This window comes from Heterocephalus glaber, unplaced genomic scaffold (genome assembly GCF_053883595.1).
Source record: "Heterocephalus glaber isolate CG9 unplaced genomic scaffold, H.glaber_assembly_v1.0 deba00001504, whole genome shotgun sequence".
In the NCBI taxonomy this organism is placed as follows: domain Eukaryota; kingdom Metazoa; phylum Chordata; class Mammalia; order Rodentia; family Bathyergidae; genus Heterocephalus; species Heterocephalus glaber.
In genome coordinates, this window is record NW_028258324.1 from 66,007,632 (window position 1) to 66,026,930 (window position 19,299).

At 39.3% G+C, this 19,299-nt stretch overlaps 1 protein-coding gene and 1 long non-coding RNA gene across 5 annotated transcripts in view; one reads left to right on the forward strand and one right to left on the reverse strand.

Annotated features, from left to right (window-relative positions):
- LOC147825396 (uncharacterized) overlaps nucleotides 1-12,561 on the forward strand; it is a 36,243-nt gene extending 23,682 nt beyond the window's left edge. Inside the window, exon 3 of the long non-coding RNA XR_015441157.1 lies at nucleotides 12,335-12,561. This is a non-coding gene — a long non-coding RNA (uncharacterized LOC147825396). The remainder of the gene's footprint in view (nucleotides 1-12,334) is intronic.
- Tprg1 (tumor protein p63 regulated 1) overlaps nucleotides 1-19,299 on the reverse strand; it is a 146,745-nt gene that overhangs the window by 26,978 nt on the left and 100,468 nt on the right. The gene's annotated exons all lie outside the window — the stretch shown is intronic.

The window sequence follows — 19,299 nt, forward strand, 5'->3', positions numbered from 1 at the left end:
ATCTCAATGCATGCATTAGAACATAACCCTGGGAGAAGCTGTTTTGCCCCGATTCATCTGTTTCCTCAGGAGAGCTTTTAGGAGAACTACTATAGGACTCTATGCAGCATGCTTGAGACTTCTAATGGCTTTAAAGGACTCTGTTAGCAGAACTCTGAGAAGAAATGAGAGAAAAGGCATTTCTGAACTTCCATTTGCTCTGGAAACTTAATTTGCTCCAAAACCCCAGAAAATTGTGAGGTAGAGGCAAATAAGCATGAAATGTAGTGAAATACTAAGTAAGCTATGTACAGAATCAAGAAACGCCAGGCACTTCCCGAAATAGAAATTACTCCCCTCCTTCCACAGTCTATATTTGCTTTGGAGTAAATGAGCTAAAGTTTGCTTCAGGCTTTTGATTTAAATGCTGCAATGGTGTTGTTTTGTGTATGGATGATGCTGAGATGCTATGACTTTGCTTTTAAGATTTCCCCTGGAGCTTTGCATTTCTATCCAAGCTTAGAGCAACAGTACAAGTGAGGCACTGGGATCCTCTCTTCTCCTGTCCAATCCTAGTGCCTGTCTTTGCATACATGTACAAAAACAATCAGCTCGTGTTTCTGTGTTCCATTTACAGGTCCATTCCTCAAATGATCACCTCTTGGTCACACCTCAGCCCTACGTATATGTGCATGGGCAGTATGACATTCTCTTAGAAGGAAAGGACCATTACCAAGTTCCCACAGCCCTAAAAGCAGATGCAAGATCACTTGAGCACAGCTTTGTAGGGTCTTAGGCAGCCAAAGCATGATTCAGAACAATGCTTGATACATTTTAATGTTCAGTGAAGTGACTGGACCTTGTTGAAACACAGATTCAGCTTTAGTTCATTTGAAGTGGGATGTGAGATTCTGGACCCTGAGTTGCCAGGTGATCCTGACGGCCCTGGACCTAAGAACACATAGCTGGAGGAAGCACCAGGAGTTCTGGGTCAGCAAATTCTCATGGTCCTGAGACCTCTTCATGTTCTGAGGACAGGAGCAGCTAGATAAAGATCAAAGAAGAGCTGTCTAGCATGTGCATCCAGGGTGTGCAAGTCTTAGTTCAGCACTGGAGTGCACTGTGTTTTTTACCTGACAGCAAAACAGAAATCAAAGGAGAAAAAGGCTCTAGCAGTGAATAGTAAATAAAAGTAAAATCTATAAGTTCTGATTCAGATCATAATTTTCTTAGAATACAGTGAAATTATCAAGCATAAGTCCTTACAAAGTGTATTTTTCATTAAAGAACAGACTAATATTATGTTGTTGGAGAATATCAATACAATATTCAATACTAGAACTTCTCTTTATATATATTTATTATCTATATTACATATTTATTGTATATACATATATATGATCTATTTTAAAGCAACAACTACAGCAAACACCTAATTTCTTCAACTGACAAATTTTGACCTAATTTTCTCATCTGACAAAATTCATTCTCCAGCACGGTTCCCCCCTTTGAACTTGTTCTAGCTTTTCTATGTCCTTATTAAGATAGGAGGGAGGCCAAGAAGGAAACAATACCCCAGTAGCAATCACCTCATTGGACTATGCCATGAAAACCTCCCTCTTCCTTCTGAAGGCTACGTATCTGCTAATATAGCCAGCAGCACTAGCTGGGTCACTGACTTAACCATTCTGCCGACAACTTCCCCACAGCCCCGTCAAGTACAGTTTCTAATTTCAGTTTTTTTGAAGATCACAAATAGGATTTATGACAGTGAAAGATACAATGTAGGGAAAGCAGGAAAAAAATAAAAGTCTTTGTCACACCTGCTACCACTGAACAACACTGTGAAGGGTTGATTTCTCAAACTGACTTTAGGAGAAATTAGGTATGGAAAATATGGCTCACAGTTAAATTCCACCTTTGGCACCTGATCTTTCGTAAAGAAGCTTTTGATCAGAAACTATAAGGGAGAACAAACAAATCCTTCTGCTGACTTCTGTAGGTGAAATGCTCAAGGCAAAAACAAAAGAATCAAATGTGTGAGAGCTTGGTAAGAAGCATTGAGTTACCAACTCCTCATAAGGCGTGTCACCATTTTAGACATAGTTTCTGAATTAAAAGAGGTACAATCTCAAAGAGGGAAAAAACAACCTGTCATGCTCAAAGCTTAAGGAATAGCTTACATATACATATACATAGATATAATTTTAAAATGAAACCAAATAAATCATCTTTCCACAATATCTTTAAGAGGCATAACAATTTGGTGTCTGACAAATTAATCCTATTTGGATTGCCTGCATTATCTAAAAGATTGTAAGAGCCAAGAAGACAAAGTTTGAGCGTGGTCTTTAATCCTGCACCATGCCTAGTACATCAGGGTTTGCCCTTAGGAACATCATCTAAATTAAAATTTGCACATACACATAATCCCCTAAAGGTATTTCGGGTACAAATGGATGCTGCTTCTACCATCTCCCCACATATTTCGACAGAGAGCAGAGAGGGCATGATTTTAAGAATATCAAAGCAGCCTATTTGTAATAATTTAGAGGTCAAAGAGACCAAGGTCCTTTTTGCAATCTGAGTACAACTCAAAAGTGTTTATCTCAACTAAGTACTAAATGCTAAATACAAATGAAATCTTATTCAAAGATAGAGATAATTCAGCTTAAAACATTTACAGTGTTGAACTCTGCTTACCAGCCAGATTATTCATTCAGCAAATGTGTGCTAAAAGGAACTATACACAAAGAGAAACTAACATTACAGATGGGGAGAGTCCATATCAGACTTGAGAATCTGTTAATCCTAAAGGAGTTGCAATTTAACTAAAATGTGAAAAATAAAGATTAGAGGGAGATAGGGTATTACAAGTAGAAAGACATAATATAAAGTCATAGATATGGGATAATGCTGGAGTTTTTCTACCTAGGTGGAGTGAACAATGAATTTTATCCTTAAGCATAAAGTCTTTAATAACAAGTTCATTCAACCCCCCCCCTCGTGTGTGTGCGCGCGCTTGTGTGTGTGTGTGCGTGTGTACACAATTACGTGGTAAGATAAAGGAAGCACTCATGCTCTGCATGGAAGCACATTGTTTACATACAGCAAACTATGCTAATTAATGGTTTGGAATAAGACACATAGTTATTATATACTAGCCATGTGCTTTACATTCATCATCTACATATCTCATAAGAATTTATGAATCAGATATTGTTTTCTATACTTATGAGGAAGTTGACATTCAAAGAGCTTACTTAAAATGACTAAAATATTGTCTTTGGTCTATTTGATTTCACAGTTTATGTAGTTCCTTCAGTGAAACACGGCTCCCTGGGTGTATTTCTGCAGGGACAGGCAGTGGATTTCTGATAGTATTTTTTTCCCAGGAAAACACCCTATTTTTCTGGTAGGGTGGAAAAGATTTCAGTAATGTTACTTCATCATTCCATTTCAACTTTTGCTTATTCTTTTCCACCCAAAGAGCAATTTGAGCCCCGACCACTAATTTTACTTTTTTATATGTTTTATATAGTGGTAATCTACAGTAATCTATAGTAATCTAAATCTTGTCACTCTGTAATTTAGACCTTGATTTTTCTCCCTTCCTCCATAGGACCTTACACATCACTGCAGAAGTAAAATAGTGTCTGAATACATTATTCCAATCTTCTTTTCTATTAACATTATCTGGTAATTTTTTTTTTTTTTTTTTTGGTACGGGGATCGAACTCAGGTCCTTGCGCTCGTGCAGCAGGCGGTGAAACCACTGAGCTAAATCCCCGGCCCATTATCTGGTAATTTAAAAATCACCAGTCAGTCCCCCATGGACATAATCTCCTAGTGAGAAAAGTAAACTGATGAGACATTCACATTTCATATATCCAACTACCCATTTTTCTTAGCACTTGATACAGTATAATTTAGAAGAAACTATAAAACATTGTATGTGGACTGTTGAATGTTCCAGTATGGTACAAACTTAGTGTCTATCAGGAAAGTCAACCAAAACGTTGGGCAAATAGGGTGACATGAAGAACTAGAAGGTACTGCAAGCCAGTCCAAGGAATTTGTCATTATTCTGTAATGCATTGTCCTATAAACAATGGGGGGCTGAAGAGGGTTAATAAGGTAACAGATATGAACTCGGCCACAGTTTTGATATACAAGCCCTAAATGGCCAGAGCTTGGTAGGCAGGATAGATGTTGAAGAATGTAAAATAAGGGAGAGAAGTTAGGAGCCTCCATTTGGAGAGACTGTGAAGAACTGAATTGAGGCAGTGACAAGGAGAATAAAAAGTGGAGATAAACTTCAGAGTCAAAGATCACATGATCTTATTCATTAGGTGTAAATGTCTTTGAAAGGCCGTGTCACATGAGCTTCTATTTTGCCATGCTAAGATGTTCATCCTAATGAGCAAAAAGACAGTAGATTCTTAACCAGAGCAGTCAGTGCAGATTTGGGAGGATGGGGGTTAATTCCTGGGCCTGCTGAATTTGAAAAATGAACGGGGAATCAAATCTATTCAATATGTTTTGCTCCCCATTTTGCCACTGTTTTTTCATGTTCCTTCTGCCAAACCCGCTCCAGGGATGAATATAAGACCCATGTCAGAAAGCCCTCAATTTGAAGTTCAGCAGAGAAAAACATTGCTGGCCCCTCCAGGCATGTTGCCACCAGTCTGTTTGCAGTTCATGGAGGTAGAGGTGGAGGTGGGAGGTGAAGGCTTCCCAGCCAAACACACCAGGCCTCCAACTCTGCTGAAATAGGGAGCCAAGCTGAGGACACTGCCAGCGGGGCCCCCACATCACCTCCTTCAGGATCCAGGGAACAACAAAACAGGCATGGGTGGTACAGAATTGCTCTCCGTAATCTGGCATTGAAGAGTCCCCGACTTTAAAGAAAAGAAATTCCTAGTGAATGACCTCAGCCAATTAAAGAGCTGCCTAAACAGAGCCCAAGCTCTGCAAAAGAGGCCACAGGTTCCTACTAAGCAGAGTGATCTGAGGAAAAACCAAGACAAGCAGCACAGGACAATGAGGTACCCGAATCCACACCTGTCCTGCCAGGGAGCCCAGCAGCATACACTGAGGAGGCTGCTCATTTCCACGTCACCTCCAAGGACATCTCTTCAGAACAGTGCTTCCCAACCCTCCTTCAGGGACAACCTGGACAGGATTCTGTTCTTTGTCTTGTAGCATTTAAAAATCAACCCAATAATCAATCGAATTGATAAGAGCCAATCACCAAGGGACATGTGGGACAGAACTGAGATTTGGGAAAATGCGCCACCTTAAAAGTGTTGTTTGGTTTTTGGGAGATGTGCATGATTTATTCCATACAGAATGTATAGCCACTTCTGTGATGTTTTTAAGCCTCAACCATTTTAAGGTTATTGGTTGACATTTTAATTGAGCACTATCATAGGCCAAGATAAATTTTGTTGTGTTATCACTTCATTTTCCCATGACCCTAGGAGCTGTATTATGATGATTATGATTATGCTTATGATTACTTCCATTTCACAGATTAGGAATTTGAGAATCAGAAAGGCAAAAGAAGTTCTTCAAGGTGGCTACAGTACAAAGTGGAAATCATACACTAACTCCAAATCACGGCATTGTTGCTAACCTAATATAATTACTGTCTGCACAAAATTTAGTAGGCGGAAAACAGAGGTAAAAAGTACAGATAAGCAAAAACTACAGAAAATTACATCTAATCCCGCCACCCAGAGATAATCACTTTACTATTCTGTATAAATCCTGCAATTGCAAACATTTTAACTGACATTTTCAAGTTCCAACACTGAGGCTGCAAAAAGTTTTTCAACAGATGACATCTTCTTTTCATATGTGAAATCATTTTAACAAATTCAAGAAGAACTCCTTAAGCCCTGCTACACGTTATAATGCTGCCCGGCCTCTGGGGCATCAGAAGGCATTTATGTTCCCTTGGTAACCATCTCCTAGGAGCTTGCTGGAAATGGCAGCCATAAAGACCCAGCAGCCAAGTCTTGGCTCCAAGAGGTCTCCACAGGAGGAGTCAAAGAAGACCATAAACTCCATGTGACCATGGCCAAAACACAGTAGCCCTAGCTTCCATCTGTCTTTTGCCTGGTTGAAGATCTGTCTACTCCCCTTGCCTGCTTAATGATCGGGCTGTTTTCAGAAGCTGATGAGATAAATATTTGCCAAAGCCCTTTGAAATTAAAAAAAAAAAGCACTCCACAAACAAAAGATAATTGTTACAAATCGCTAATAACGAAAGCCTCAGTTTCTGAGATGCAGAATTTGCCAAGGAGTACAAGAGTTCTGATGCAATACCTTTACAGAATTGAATTAAAATCAGTGGTAAAAAATAATCAAAATGCTCCCATAATAATTTCACGTCCTCTCATTCATGTAAAGCATGAATAGTGACAGTAGTGGTGATAATAATGATCGCTAATACTTATTCTCTTGGGCATCCTATTTCCAAACACCTTGTTAATGCTTTGTATAAATTTCTTATTTAATTCTCAGAATAACTCTATGACATATGTTATTATTTCCATCTTGCAGATAAGAATACACCATTAAAATTTACAAGGTATACATACAAATAATTAGATCACCTTATTTGATTTTCATATTCCCATTATTATTTCTATTTTGTTGGATGATGAAAGTATATGAATGAGGAAGACAATATCTTTTTGCTCGCACAATTTGTTAGAGTTTGATCTGGATTTTTAGCAATAGGTCTGGTCTACCTAGTGTTTTTATGACTATACTACAACTCTCTTAGTATTAAGTTACATAATCTTTTGTGTTTTTTTTGTACTGGGGATTGAACTCGGGACTTTGTACTTTGCAAGGTAGGCGGCAGAACCACTGAGCTAAACCCCCGGCCCAAGTTACATAATCTTAGAAAACTTCCCCCTCTATTTAACTCCTTACATACCCCAGTATCAGCATCTGAACTATTTTAATGTGGATTTTTCTGACTTAGTCCTAACCTATTAATCCCAAGACATTTGGAAGGTTCTGTAAAATGGCTTCATCCCAAATTTCCTCCATAGTAGTCCACAATCAAACATGGCCATGCTTTTCTGCCCTGGAAACAGATTTTTTCCTTCACAATGTTATTCCTTCTGAAGAACACCAATACCCTTAATAAATGCCTCCACTTGGTTGCTGGTTTCATTAAGAGCAAGCATACCTACTTGTTCTATTTACCCCAACAAGGCTTAGGAAATTTCTAGATTAAGATGTTCAATGAAAGAAATCTTCAAGTTTCTTCTGTACCTAGATCTCTTCACTTCATCATACTCTATACATTTATTACCAAGACTTGGGCTTCCAGAGCTGGATGATGGAGACATGAGCTGTGGTAAGAGGAGGTGGAGGTAGATTAGTGGTTTAGGACAGGTTCAAGGAAGGAATCATGTGAGTCCACTTACCGGCAGAAGGATGAGACACACATAGGAAATATCAACATGTACGATTGGATGGGCTTATGGAGTGTTGGAATGGATAAACTGGAAATGCAAGTTGGGATTGTATAGCAAACATGGTGCACTTCACACTATCAAGTCATCACTGCTCTTCACACTTTACCAACAGAATATTCTCATTGCCCAAGGACAGGGGCCACTTGCCATGATCACAAAATTTAACTAAAGGCATGTTTTCTATTGGGCTCCATTTACATTAGACGATCTTATATAAAGATAATATTCTAATGCATAAGGCACTTAGCACTGATCAAAATGTAGGTTTCAGGTAGATGTGGCATGTGTGTCCTACAGTTTCTCAGCCTCTACGCAACACTGTTACTTAAGATTTTCCACAATCCAGTTTGTGAAACCCTAAGTAGATAATGGGACATCCGTGGGAGATGTGGGGTAAAGAGATGAGTTGATCGGAGTGGTATTTTAGGAAGATAATCTGACTGAGTTAAATTGACGGATTTGAGGACTAGTGGGGACTAGAGGCAGAATGATATAAAAATTTCATAGTCCTTAACATTAATTTAGTCCTGTATCAGATCAATAGTCTCGATAGCTTTCAATCAATTCTCACAGTTCTACAAACTATCATCTCCATTTTATAGATAAAGAGACCAAAGAAAAAAGAACTTAAGCAACATTTGGAAGGCCATGTAGTTGCTAAGTGACTGAACCTGAACTTGTGCCTGTGCTGAAAACCGCCAGCATCCATGCTCTTCATTGCTACATCCAGACACAATCAGGAAAGTGTCATCATCGCTGAAGCTAGAGACAATAGGCATGGAAAGGGTTAGGTTTGAGAAATGTGGCAGATAGACGAATTTGGTGACCTGGTTAGATGAGGGGAAAGGAGAAGAAGTCAAAGATGACTGATTTTTCAAACTTGGATAATTGTGAAAATAGCGAGACCTTCCCCATAAATACAGGCCCACAGAAGAGATGCAGGGTTCTTGGCAAAGCAAGAGATGGGGGAGATGACTCGTTGGATCTGAGATGCCCGTGGGGCACACAGGTGGAGAGAGCCAAGAGAAGAAACACAGGTGTGGTGAGTTTCCCATTTCTGGGCCCCCAGACTTGCTAAAGGGCCATTCGGCTTTTGGCACTTTGTGTATTCAGTCTTTGAGACAGACCCTGTAAGAGTTGAGCACATTGGTGAGTGACAGGATGCATCTGCCATACGACTGTCTATAAAAGTTGGGGGAATAAGTCCTCACATTCAGATACCGGCAGCCACAAACTCAGCCACGGTGTAGCAAGCAGAATCTTTTGCCAAACACCTTAAGCATCTTATTTTCAAAACTTGTATTGTTGGACACAAATCAGTGGTTTGAGGATAGATGCTGAAATAGCTGAGTAATTCCTTTCTCCTGCACCAGGCTGCTCCTGTAAGATAATGATGCCTATTAGGAAACAGAAAACTGCAAGTTGGCACAAAATGATATCATGTGCCCAGGATTGGGCCAAGGAGGACCCTGGACCACCTGAGGTAGGAACAGAAAAGAAAGGCAGAAAGGAACAATAGAAAAGAGAGAAGAGATGAAATGCCAAACTCCTGAGTCCTATACAACTATGAATCTGTTTTTCTTACTAGGGATTAATGATCGTGAGTTTATTCCTTCTGAAAATATACAAATCATCCCCAAATGATATGATGAAGAGCATATACCTCTTCTTTGTCAGCCTGTGGCTGTCTTAGTCATTCTTTCCCTCTGAAATTGTGTTGACCTTTGGATTTATACCTTTACTTTCCCTGCAGTCTTGTTACAGATTTCAGAAATAGCTGAACAGAATATATAGACTTTGTGATCATAGCTCATCACAAACAGCATCTGCCTCTTACATGCAATATGTTACTCATTTTTCAAAAATAAAGTGAAGCAACTACATTATTGATCCAAATCTAAACATTGTGAAAACGAGTTTTCTTATTTAGCTGAAGTTTGGATGTACACACGTATACATACACCCACACATATATTCTTTCCTTTCTTACTCCCTGTCTCTCTCTCCTCTCACTGGTTCTTATACATATATATGAGTTCCATTTAAAATGAAAATGCTAACTTTCATGATTCTAGTGTTAGGCGATAAAGTTATATTTTGTTCTTGTACGTTTGATTCTCTTAGTTGTTTTGCCCATATTCCCACCTAGAATTATTTTCTTTAAAATTCATATCTTAAAGTTTGGGGAACATATTCAAAGAGAAACACATCTGAGTTCTGTGCCAAGAGTTGACCTTTCAGGGCCAGGTTGTATGTATCTGAGTGGGAGAGCACATGCTGCCATGTGTTAGGCCCTATGTTTGATCCTGTATTGAAAATGTTGATATTTTAAGCAGTCATTGGGAAAGTTTTGGATTCTTCTGGGCAGTATTAACTCAGTATCTTCAACCACAATAACAGATATCATGCTCACAACCGCCTTAAAAAGCCAAATACTTGACTGTCCTGCCTGGGGCTGACCATGCAGCACTGTCTGGAAAACAAGATGGAGAAAGATTTTTTCTCCAAAATGAAAAGGGCAAAGTTAAAGTGGAAGAAAGTTCTTTGCCTCCTCCTCCTTTCACATTATCCTGTTATGAGTGACCCCAAGAGGTACAGAACAAGTGTACAATATAAGGTTTCCAGCCAGGATGCCATGGTCATCAGGAGAAAGAGAAAGAATGGAAAGATGGAATTAGCCATCACAGGCCTTCAGTCCTGTCCTTCTTTCTGTGAAAGTGATTGAGCTATGGTCTCAGCAATTACACACAATCCTTACAACTACATCCCGCCAGCTGACCCAAGTGGAGAAAAGGCATTCTTTATAAGAAAATAGAGGCCTTTCCCAATGCTTGACAGAGAGACATCATAACAGATAGAGGACAGGAAGTACAAAACTATCCAGGAACCAGACAGCCCTTCTAGCCCACATGGTCCCGAATAACTAAATTTCTCTCCGTACAGCTATTCTCTCTTTGACAACAAATTAGAAACATTTCTCTTCTTCCACAAGTACACGGGGGGCTGGGGGGCCATAAACCCAAGGTTACCTCTTTCCCCTGGCTACTTACAGCCTCAGTTCACAATATTCAGCTAGGATCTTTAAGTCCCAATTCTAAATACTTATACAGGAGCATCTGGTTAATCCCACCTAGGAAAAATATCCATCCCCATGGCCTGGGAGTGACAAGTAACAGAGAATAAACATGTATTCACTTAGTTGCATTCAACAACTATTTTGTATTTTTTTTTTTTTGGTACCAGGGATCGAACTCGGGTCCTTGCGCTTGTGCAGCAGGCAGCGAAACCACTGAGCTAAATCCCCGGCCCTCAACAAACTATTTATTGAGCTCCTACTGTGAGCTGGCATTGTGTAGACTCTGAAGGTACGGCAGCAAACCAAATCAAGTCTCGGCTCTCAGGACAGGGAAGGGAACAAATACGGAAAGTGTGGTAGAAATGTGTGATACAAAGCCCAGTAAATAGATTAAAGCAAAAATATAGACGTGACAAGGGAAACTACTATTTTAATAGGAGGGCCTGGGTTCTGCTAAGGTGACATTTGCACAGAAATTCAAATGCCTTGAAGAATTCCTTGTAGTATCTGGGAAAGAGCAGTCTAAGTAGAGAAAAGGGCAAATGAAAAGACCCTAAAACCAGAGCGATTGCTTGATGTGTTTTAAGAAACACCAAGGAAATCAACTTATCTGCAGCTGGGTAAGCAAGGAGGCATATTGCAGCAGATAAGAGGAATATCAGAACACTAACTAGTGGGGCTTCATGTGTGAGGGCGGTAACCCCACTCAGGGAAGACTAGCATGGGATGGACAGCAGCACAGCACACTCCCTACTGCAGACTGAGAGAAGTGGGCTATAGCACTCTGAAAGGAGAAAAGGTCATAAAAGAAAGGAAAAGACATCTTATTTAGTAAGAGAGTATGACAAAGTGGGAAGATCAGGAACTTCACAGTCAGCAAGACCTGAGTTAGAATTCTAGATGGACCATCAGAAAGAAATGCAAGTCCACTTTGATGTTCAGGTAAGATGGAGTTAGCTTCTACCTTAAAGAAGTGTCTTGAGAAGAAAATGAATTATGTTTTTGCATAATACTTGTGATGTTTATGTAGGAAAGGCTCCATATAGATAGAATTTTCGGGTCAAAAAGCTTCAGGGAGCCCTGCAGACATTCTCAGTGTACGAGTCTAGAAATCTGGCAGTCTTACATCAGTAAGAAACATGTTTCACCTTACTCAGTCTGATGTTTCTTTATTTACTTGAAAGGCTTTTTTTATATGTAGAGGTCCATGGAACAAGCCTGATCAGATGGTCTGGAAGGGCCCCTCCATCTACAACACCAGAAAAGCTAACTATTGTCTCTAAAGTGCAGCTCTATCCAGCATGGGCCCATATGCCCTAGGTCCAAGCCTGCTGGGACTTGGATAGAAAGATTCACAAGTCAGCATACACCAACACTTTCCCAAACTGTTTATCACACTTGCCTTCTCCCTTCAAGGTGGCAACTAATGTTATAGAAAAATCATGAAGAAAAATCTCCCTCCTAGGAAACAGGAGTGAGATTCATTGGCTACTTAAACTTACAGTATCTGTAAATCTGTTTTTGCTAAATGTCATTGACCTGCCTCTGATTTTAACACCGCCTGATTGTAGGAGAAAGGGAGAGAAGTCTCTAAATATCTTCTCAGTTGCATAACATGAAAATGGCTAAGTAAAGACTTAAAAGTATTAAACTTTGTATCCAGATTTTTAATGATTTAATTCAAGGTTCAAGTTTGACTCTTGGCTTTGGTGGTCACTAGCTGTGTGATCTAGAAAAGTAATTTCATCTCCCTGTGCTTTACTTTTCCTGTTTTTAGAAAGAAGAAATTAACTTTTACTTCCCAAGATGATTGTGAAGATTAAAAGAAAAAATGGGGTGAAGATACCTTGTCACATTTGGATTTAATAAATTCAGGGAATGAGCTACTGACTTGGGCATTGCCGATCATACCCCATCATGAAACGTTCTCTCTTCCTTTCCATGAGCCTGCTCAATATTATTTCTAAGGGAACTGTTGAAGCAATTTCATAGTAATAAACTATTTTCAGAACTTTATTTAAATATATTCATTAAAAAGAAAGCACTCGAATTTCATAATACCAAAAATTGCCAAAAAAATCATATTGCAGGAAAATCTTGTTGTTTATTAATTTCTATTATTAACATAAAACACATGGTTCATTAGCTTTTATGAAAAAAGTGAATAAAACCAAAGAATCACATGGAAGGCATTTCCAGCTCTGAATTCTGGCAATGCTGAATGCTATTTTAATGGGTCTGAAAATTGTTACCAGTCAATCAATTCTAAGATTTCTTATTCCTTTAAAAAAAACTGGCACAAACATGAAGACAAATAATTGAGGTTTTATATAAAAATAAAAATGAGTGGCCAAGAAACTGCAAAGCTTTTAATAATTAATACATAAACTTTCTGGCAATTTAAATTATGGTCTAGGTAACTCAGATCCAATACATTAATTCACCTTGAGAGTGGGTTGATTTAAAGTTTCCTTTTTAGATATGCATGGTTTACTCAGTAATAATAATAAAAGAGAACCACAAAATTCCACAGTATACAGCATCACTCCTTCTAAACCAGCCCCAGCATGCCAGGCTGCAGAGCTCTTAAACCCACACACCAAGAGTTTAAAATGAGCTTGGCTGGGGGACCTGGATGAGACTTTCACTATTCAGAGACAGAAAATATTAATTATCATCAAATCTGTCATTATCTTCCCATCCCCCATTCCACATCCTCATCTGATCCTTTCTCCCTCTAGCCAACAAAATGAAAAGGCAGTGATTTGCTGAGTAGGTTGTGGTTTTACTCAAAAAGAAAAGGAGCCAGCCGTGTATGCTTATTTGGAGTAATCAAAACAGGGAGATGGGAAAGGTATTCCACAAGGTGCCCCCAGGCAACTTTGTAGAAAATCCAGAAAATATTGTTTTATTAAAGCAGCTACATAAAGAAAGGAAGAGGGGAAGAAGACAAAGAGGGCTAGAGAGGGAGGGAAGGAAAGAAGGAGGGAGGGAGGGAGAGAGAGAGAGAGAACAAGGGAAGAAAAAGAACTAACAAAAGAGACAATCACAGAGAAAGAACAGAGAGAGGAGGAAGATAGATGAAGGAGGAGTAAAACTAAACACAATGCAGCACGTAGCCATGTGTTCAAGGCCCTCTCCCCTGCCCTCTCTGCCTTTTTACCTGCATGTCCAGGCAGATACAGGTGTCTGAAGAGTGTATAGAAGAAGCAGAAACCAGAGTCTGCCTGGTTGCTGAAAGAAGAAACACCTACAAGAAATGACTTCAGGATCGCCTGGATGACCCATCATCCAAATTACCACTGCCTCATCCATGAGTTGATACCTAAAATACCAATGTTCCTGTCTCATTTTTTTCAGAAAAGGATGTGATGCTTGTTAATAGTGCCCTGGGTTAGAGAACTCTTTCAGCCTGTCTGCAACCACTTAAAACCTTCTTGTGAGCACCTTTACTGGTCTCTCCTGAGTGATGGTTTGGACTCAGGGTTGGGAAAGAGAAATATGAAGCTAGTAGGTCTTAAGCAGTTGAATCAAAAAGGTAGTCATTGAGGACAAAATGATTTGATCAATTAGCATTCAATCTTTGTAAAACAGACTTACTGTCAAGATTTAATTTATATTATAAATTCAGAAAGACGAAAAATACAAGTTACTTTTTTATTTTGTGTTCATAAATTATATGTCACAACCATCAGAATAACAATAATGCCCCAGATATCTCTCTCCCTCCCTCTTCCTCTCCCTCTCCCTCCCCCCATATACATAAACACAACTCCGCCAAGAATACAGCTCAAGATTTGATTGACTCATCCGGTAAATAACATTTTAAAAAGTCAATTTCTGACCACCTTTTGGCTTTGCTGACCTCTACATTTCACCACGTGCTTATGATCTTGGTAACAGGACAGCTAAAGCTGTACCAGGTTTCACATAAAGACCTAATCATATAGAATATCTTCCCCCTTTTTAAAACATCAGTGAAGAAAACTTTTCCTTTAAGTTATCAAGGAAAATTTCACTTAATGAGAAGCCATATTTCTCAGTGGTTAGAAGCACAGACTTCAGGGCTAGATTCCCAAGTTGAAACCCAGCTCTACCAATTAGCAGCTGTGCTTCCTTGGAGTATTTCACCTCTCTGTTCATCAGTTTCCTTACTTGAAAAGTGAATTTAATAATAAAGTCTACATCAGAATATGTTGACTGAGTTAGTGGAGGCAAAGGTCTTAAAACAACATCTCGTTCACCGTAAGTCTTACTTATTACATGTCAGATATTGGGCCTCCACTGGGTCAGACACTCACACCTACTGCATTAACTGGAAAGGGAGAAGTTTGCCATTACTAATTTCCTGGGGCTGGAGACCACATTTTCTGAAACATGGAGCTTTTGGAGAAGAAAAGATAGATTAATAGAAGTGTTTTTCCTTGGGATGGAGAAAGGAAGTAAGCAGTTGTTGGGTGAGCAGTAAGTATTGTCTACCACACATATTATGTCCATTAGTCCTTCTCACTACCCTGTGGTGTAGATAGCATCATCCTCATAAGACAAAGCTGAGATTCAAAGAGGTTAACTAATTTGCCTGAAGTAAGAAAATTAGCAATGAGATAGGGTTGGTACTTCACACCAGTCTGCAGGTCTTGTGTTGTTTCCACTCTGACAACCAGTTCATTTTAACTCAGTCTGTAAGGGTTCTTGTAGGTCATTGACCAAGTTTCTTTTGGCCCTAGGGATGCATATGGAGAAAGGCTTTATTTGTGTGTTTCTATGCCTTAGCATGGGTGGGTGGGAAGATGGAAGAAGTAAGAGGTACATAAAAATTCTTCAATTCTTAAGAAATGTGTTGAATAAATTTACTGTAGTCTCTTCTTATTCATGGCTTACTCACTCCATTTTAAAAAGTTTCTCCTATACAAAAGGGACTCAATGCTAAGTAAGACCTAGCTCAACATCTGAAATTTCTTCCAGCCTAGTTTGGTGATTGGTCTATAAACAGCAGGTGCTGCTATGGGATATATGTTGACGGTGAAATCTGTGAGTAAGGGAAGAGAAGGTCTAATGGTATAACTAGTCTCTGTCATCCTCTACAACAGAAATTCCAGCCAACCAAACAGATAATTGGAAGTGGCTACAAACCACTTCCAGCTATGGTCTTCCAGCTATGATATACCAGAGGATCCCAACTCCTTACATAGCAATATCTTCCTTTAATTTTTCTGCCTATCTGAAAGGCTTTGTCCAGGTTACTTTTTCCTTCATATTTTCTCCTTTATAACTTTCTCTTTCTGTGGTGCTGGGGATTGAACCTGGCGCCTTACACATGATAGACAACTGCTTATGTCCTGAAATACACCTCTCACCTTTCTTCTTTATAACTTCCCATAAACATCTCATCAGAGGGAATCACCTCAGGTACTGTTCCATCCAAGTCATAATCTACAGTTTGGCAATGAAATACTAAACAAAAACTGTAGAAATCAGGACATTCTGCTTCAGTGTGATGAATAAGTTTATGTAATTTCTACCCTAAACTGATTTATCACACAAAAGCAAAGTTCCTGTATTTTTGCTCATAAGTCTGAAGTTTTTCCCTACTATTCATTGAGGGCATTGTCAGACATTGTTCAAAATATTTTAAATACATCATCTAATAAAATCTTTGCAATAATCCTTGAGAAAGGTAAAAGCACATCCATTTTATACAGAAAAAATTATGGTTCAGAGAAGTTTAATAATTTATACAAGTTAGTAAGAAATAGCCTTAACAGAAAGTTAAGGGCTACTATTTGAATATAGGCCTACCTAACTCCAAAGGCAAGACTCTTCACTGCTTGGCCATACACACTTCTTTTTGCATCCTAATTGTGTCATAAGACATATTAGAGAATGTTCTTGATTTCCTAAAATCTATAGATATTTTTTGTTTGCGGTGTCTACTTCCAACTGAATCATGACTACAATACTGAGCAGGACCAAACAAGGCCTTTCTGCAAATATTGCCCTCCAATTTGCTAGCTTTCCACTCAGTGAAGCAGAGATTGGCAGACTAGGGCATACTGGCCAAATCTAGCCCACGGGCTATTATTGTAAATAAAGCTTTATGGGAACATGGACGCATCCATTCAGTATCAGACAGATTACAGTTGTTTTTGCTCTGCAACAACAGGGTTGAAAAACTGCAACAGATACTATATAGTCCATAAAGTCTAATATATACTTACTACCTAGGCCTTTAGAGAAAAACTTTGCTGACCTCCAGCCTAGAACATCCCTAACCACAACTACATCCTGACAGGTTCTGGCATCTTGCTATTTGATACAATGTACAGTCTTCTTAAGAGCACTGACCATAGGTGCTTGGGATGGAAAAAGCATAACACTTCTAGTCCACCTTTGGATTTTTGAAAGAGAATGATGAACGAGAAAAGGAGCACAAACACACCTGGCTTCTAGTTTCAGAACATGACTATCAACGACAACTGCACTCAGTTTACAGTCCTGTGAACCTAGGAGACATTACATAAGGCTAGCCCAATACCTGATACACAGAAAGATAGAAGATTCTTTTCAGATGGAAGAAACTGAAGCTGTGGTAGATTCTGAAACTTGGAGGAATGATCATTTAGGCTTCCCAAGTCCTAGGAACTCATCTTCTTCAGAATGCATTTATGGAGCTCTCAGACTACGATGAGATGGGATGGAAATAGGCATTGATCACAGCATCATCTACCCCATTAAGGACCTGCATGAGCAATCTGTTGCATCTGTAAAGGAATCCATGTTCCTGAACCAACAAGCAGCGCCAGCCTTGGGCTAGAACATCCAGGGCTGTGAAAGCACGGATTCCTCTGAACCCCTCGACTCCTGCTGCTCTCTCTCCTTCCATGACACCTGAAACCACTACCCGAATGCTCATCTTGGGAAGACTCCAGCTGTTGAGTCCGGTAACACACTACTTAGATGTTCACTGCTTCCCAGCTTCAGTGTCATGCACAGTACCATTTTAACTCTGCAAGGACAGTACACAATCCAAAGAAAAGTCACTGTGCCTAAATTAAGTAACTAGAGTAGGAGGAAGGAATATGGAAGTAGAGGTCATTGATATGACAAGATCTCCACTATGAAGACAATCAATCACTCTAGAGACATAACACTTGAGGAAGGACATGATGCAATGTTCACAAATCTGGCTTTCTGCTCAACCAAGGCGATTTCTTCTTATGTATGCAAGAAGTTAGACTTCTTTGAGGCTAAAGAAACACAATAAATATGGATGCAGAAGACTTAGAAAAATAGAAGTTTTGATGAATTATTAAAAATTGAACAGGCTGCCAGGGAAGGTAGCGAGTTCCCCATTTCTAAGCATGCTGAAGCAAACACTGGCTTTCCCATTTGCCAGGTAAATAATGGTGATTCCAACACAAAGGGTAGAATTAGACTAGTGAAGCTGTAAAATATCTTCTAACTTGTGTATCAGTGCTATGCGGTCCATGCCATTGACGTGGCTCCTCGATATGTTGCTGTTGTTTTGAAATTGACAATGCATATTTTCCCAACCATGGATCTCTCTAATGAATTAATGAGCTTTCAGCACTTGAAGACCATAAATGCTCATTTAGTCTATATTCTGCACTAGCCAAACATGTGCTCCCTACAAAATCCTACTAAGAGATACTTTTTGATTTGGGAAGGTTCAAATCACTTATGAAAAGACCCCCAACACCCCAGCTTTCTTCTAATAGCAGTGCATCTCTTTTCATTGTTAACGTCATTCTACTGTCTGCATTTTTGTTTTTCCACCAAACTATCAGACCATCCAAATCAATTCCTCTCCTCATTTTGAATTGACTGGTTTTTTTTTTTTAATATGGATGTGGCTTTGAAATTCCCCTGGGACTTCAGAGGACAAACCGTTGTGTGTGCATGTATGTATTTAAAGTGCCTGTTGTAGGCTGATAGTCATGTTTGGAGTAAGTGCAGTGTATGAACTTACCTGCTTCTCACACTCGATGCTTTCAAAGCCCTAGAAGAGCTGGAAATGGTAGGGGAAGCTGTCTTGCTTGGGCAGAAAGCCACATGCTACACATTTACACAGATCTCCCATTCCACGTTACTTCCTCCCTGTCCTTCTGTTGCCAAACCACCACAGTTCAGCTAATTCCTCCTCGAACAGTGTCTCACCCAGCTCTGCAATTACAGTGGAGACAGAAATGGAGTTAGAAATGAAGTAATAAGGAGCCAAGGAGAGGAGGCTACTATGATTCATCCCTAAAGCATGTGGAGTCATTAAAAATATATATGCGGTCCAGTAATCACTAATTTTACCAACTAACTAAAGGAAAAGAAGAAGAAATGAAAATTAGGTGTCTTAAGAAAGCCCTGCCTCTCTTGGTCTCTTCCTGAGGAAGCAGCTTGCTTAAGGGGACATGTATAGTTCCAAGCATGGTGCCAAATCTGCCATCATAAATCATCCCAAAGTTGTCTGTAACAGCCAAAAGCCAAGTGAAGGAAGAGACCATGACTTGTTAACAATGGCTGATCTTTACATTTGATGGTTAATGCACACGATCTACTAAGCTTTCCCTAAATTAAAATCACTTAGACGTCAGTACTATAAAGTACCCTTGAGGCAATATTTGGTCATCTGTCTTATGACTTTAAATTTCCCAAGAGAGAAAAGAGAGAAAGTATGATACTACCGAAAAAGAAATTTTGCTCATGGCCCAATATGATGGAATATTGCTT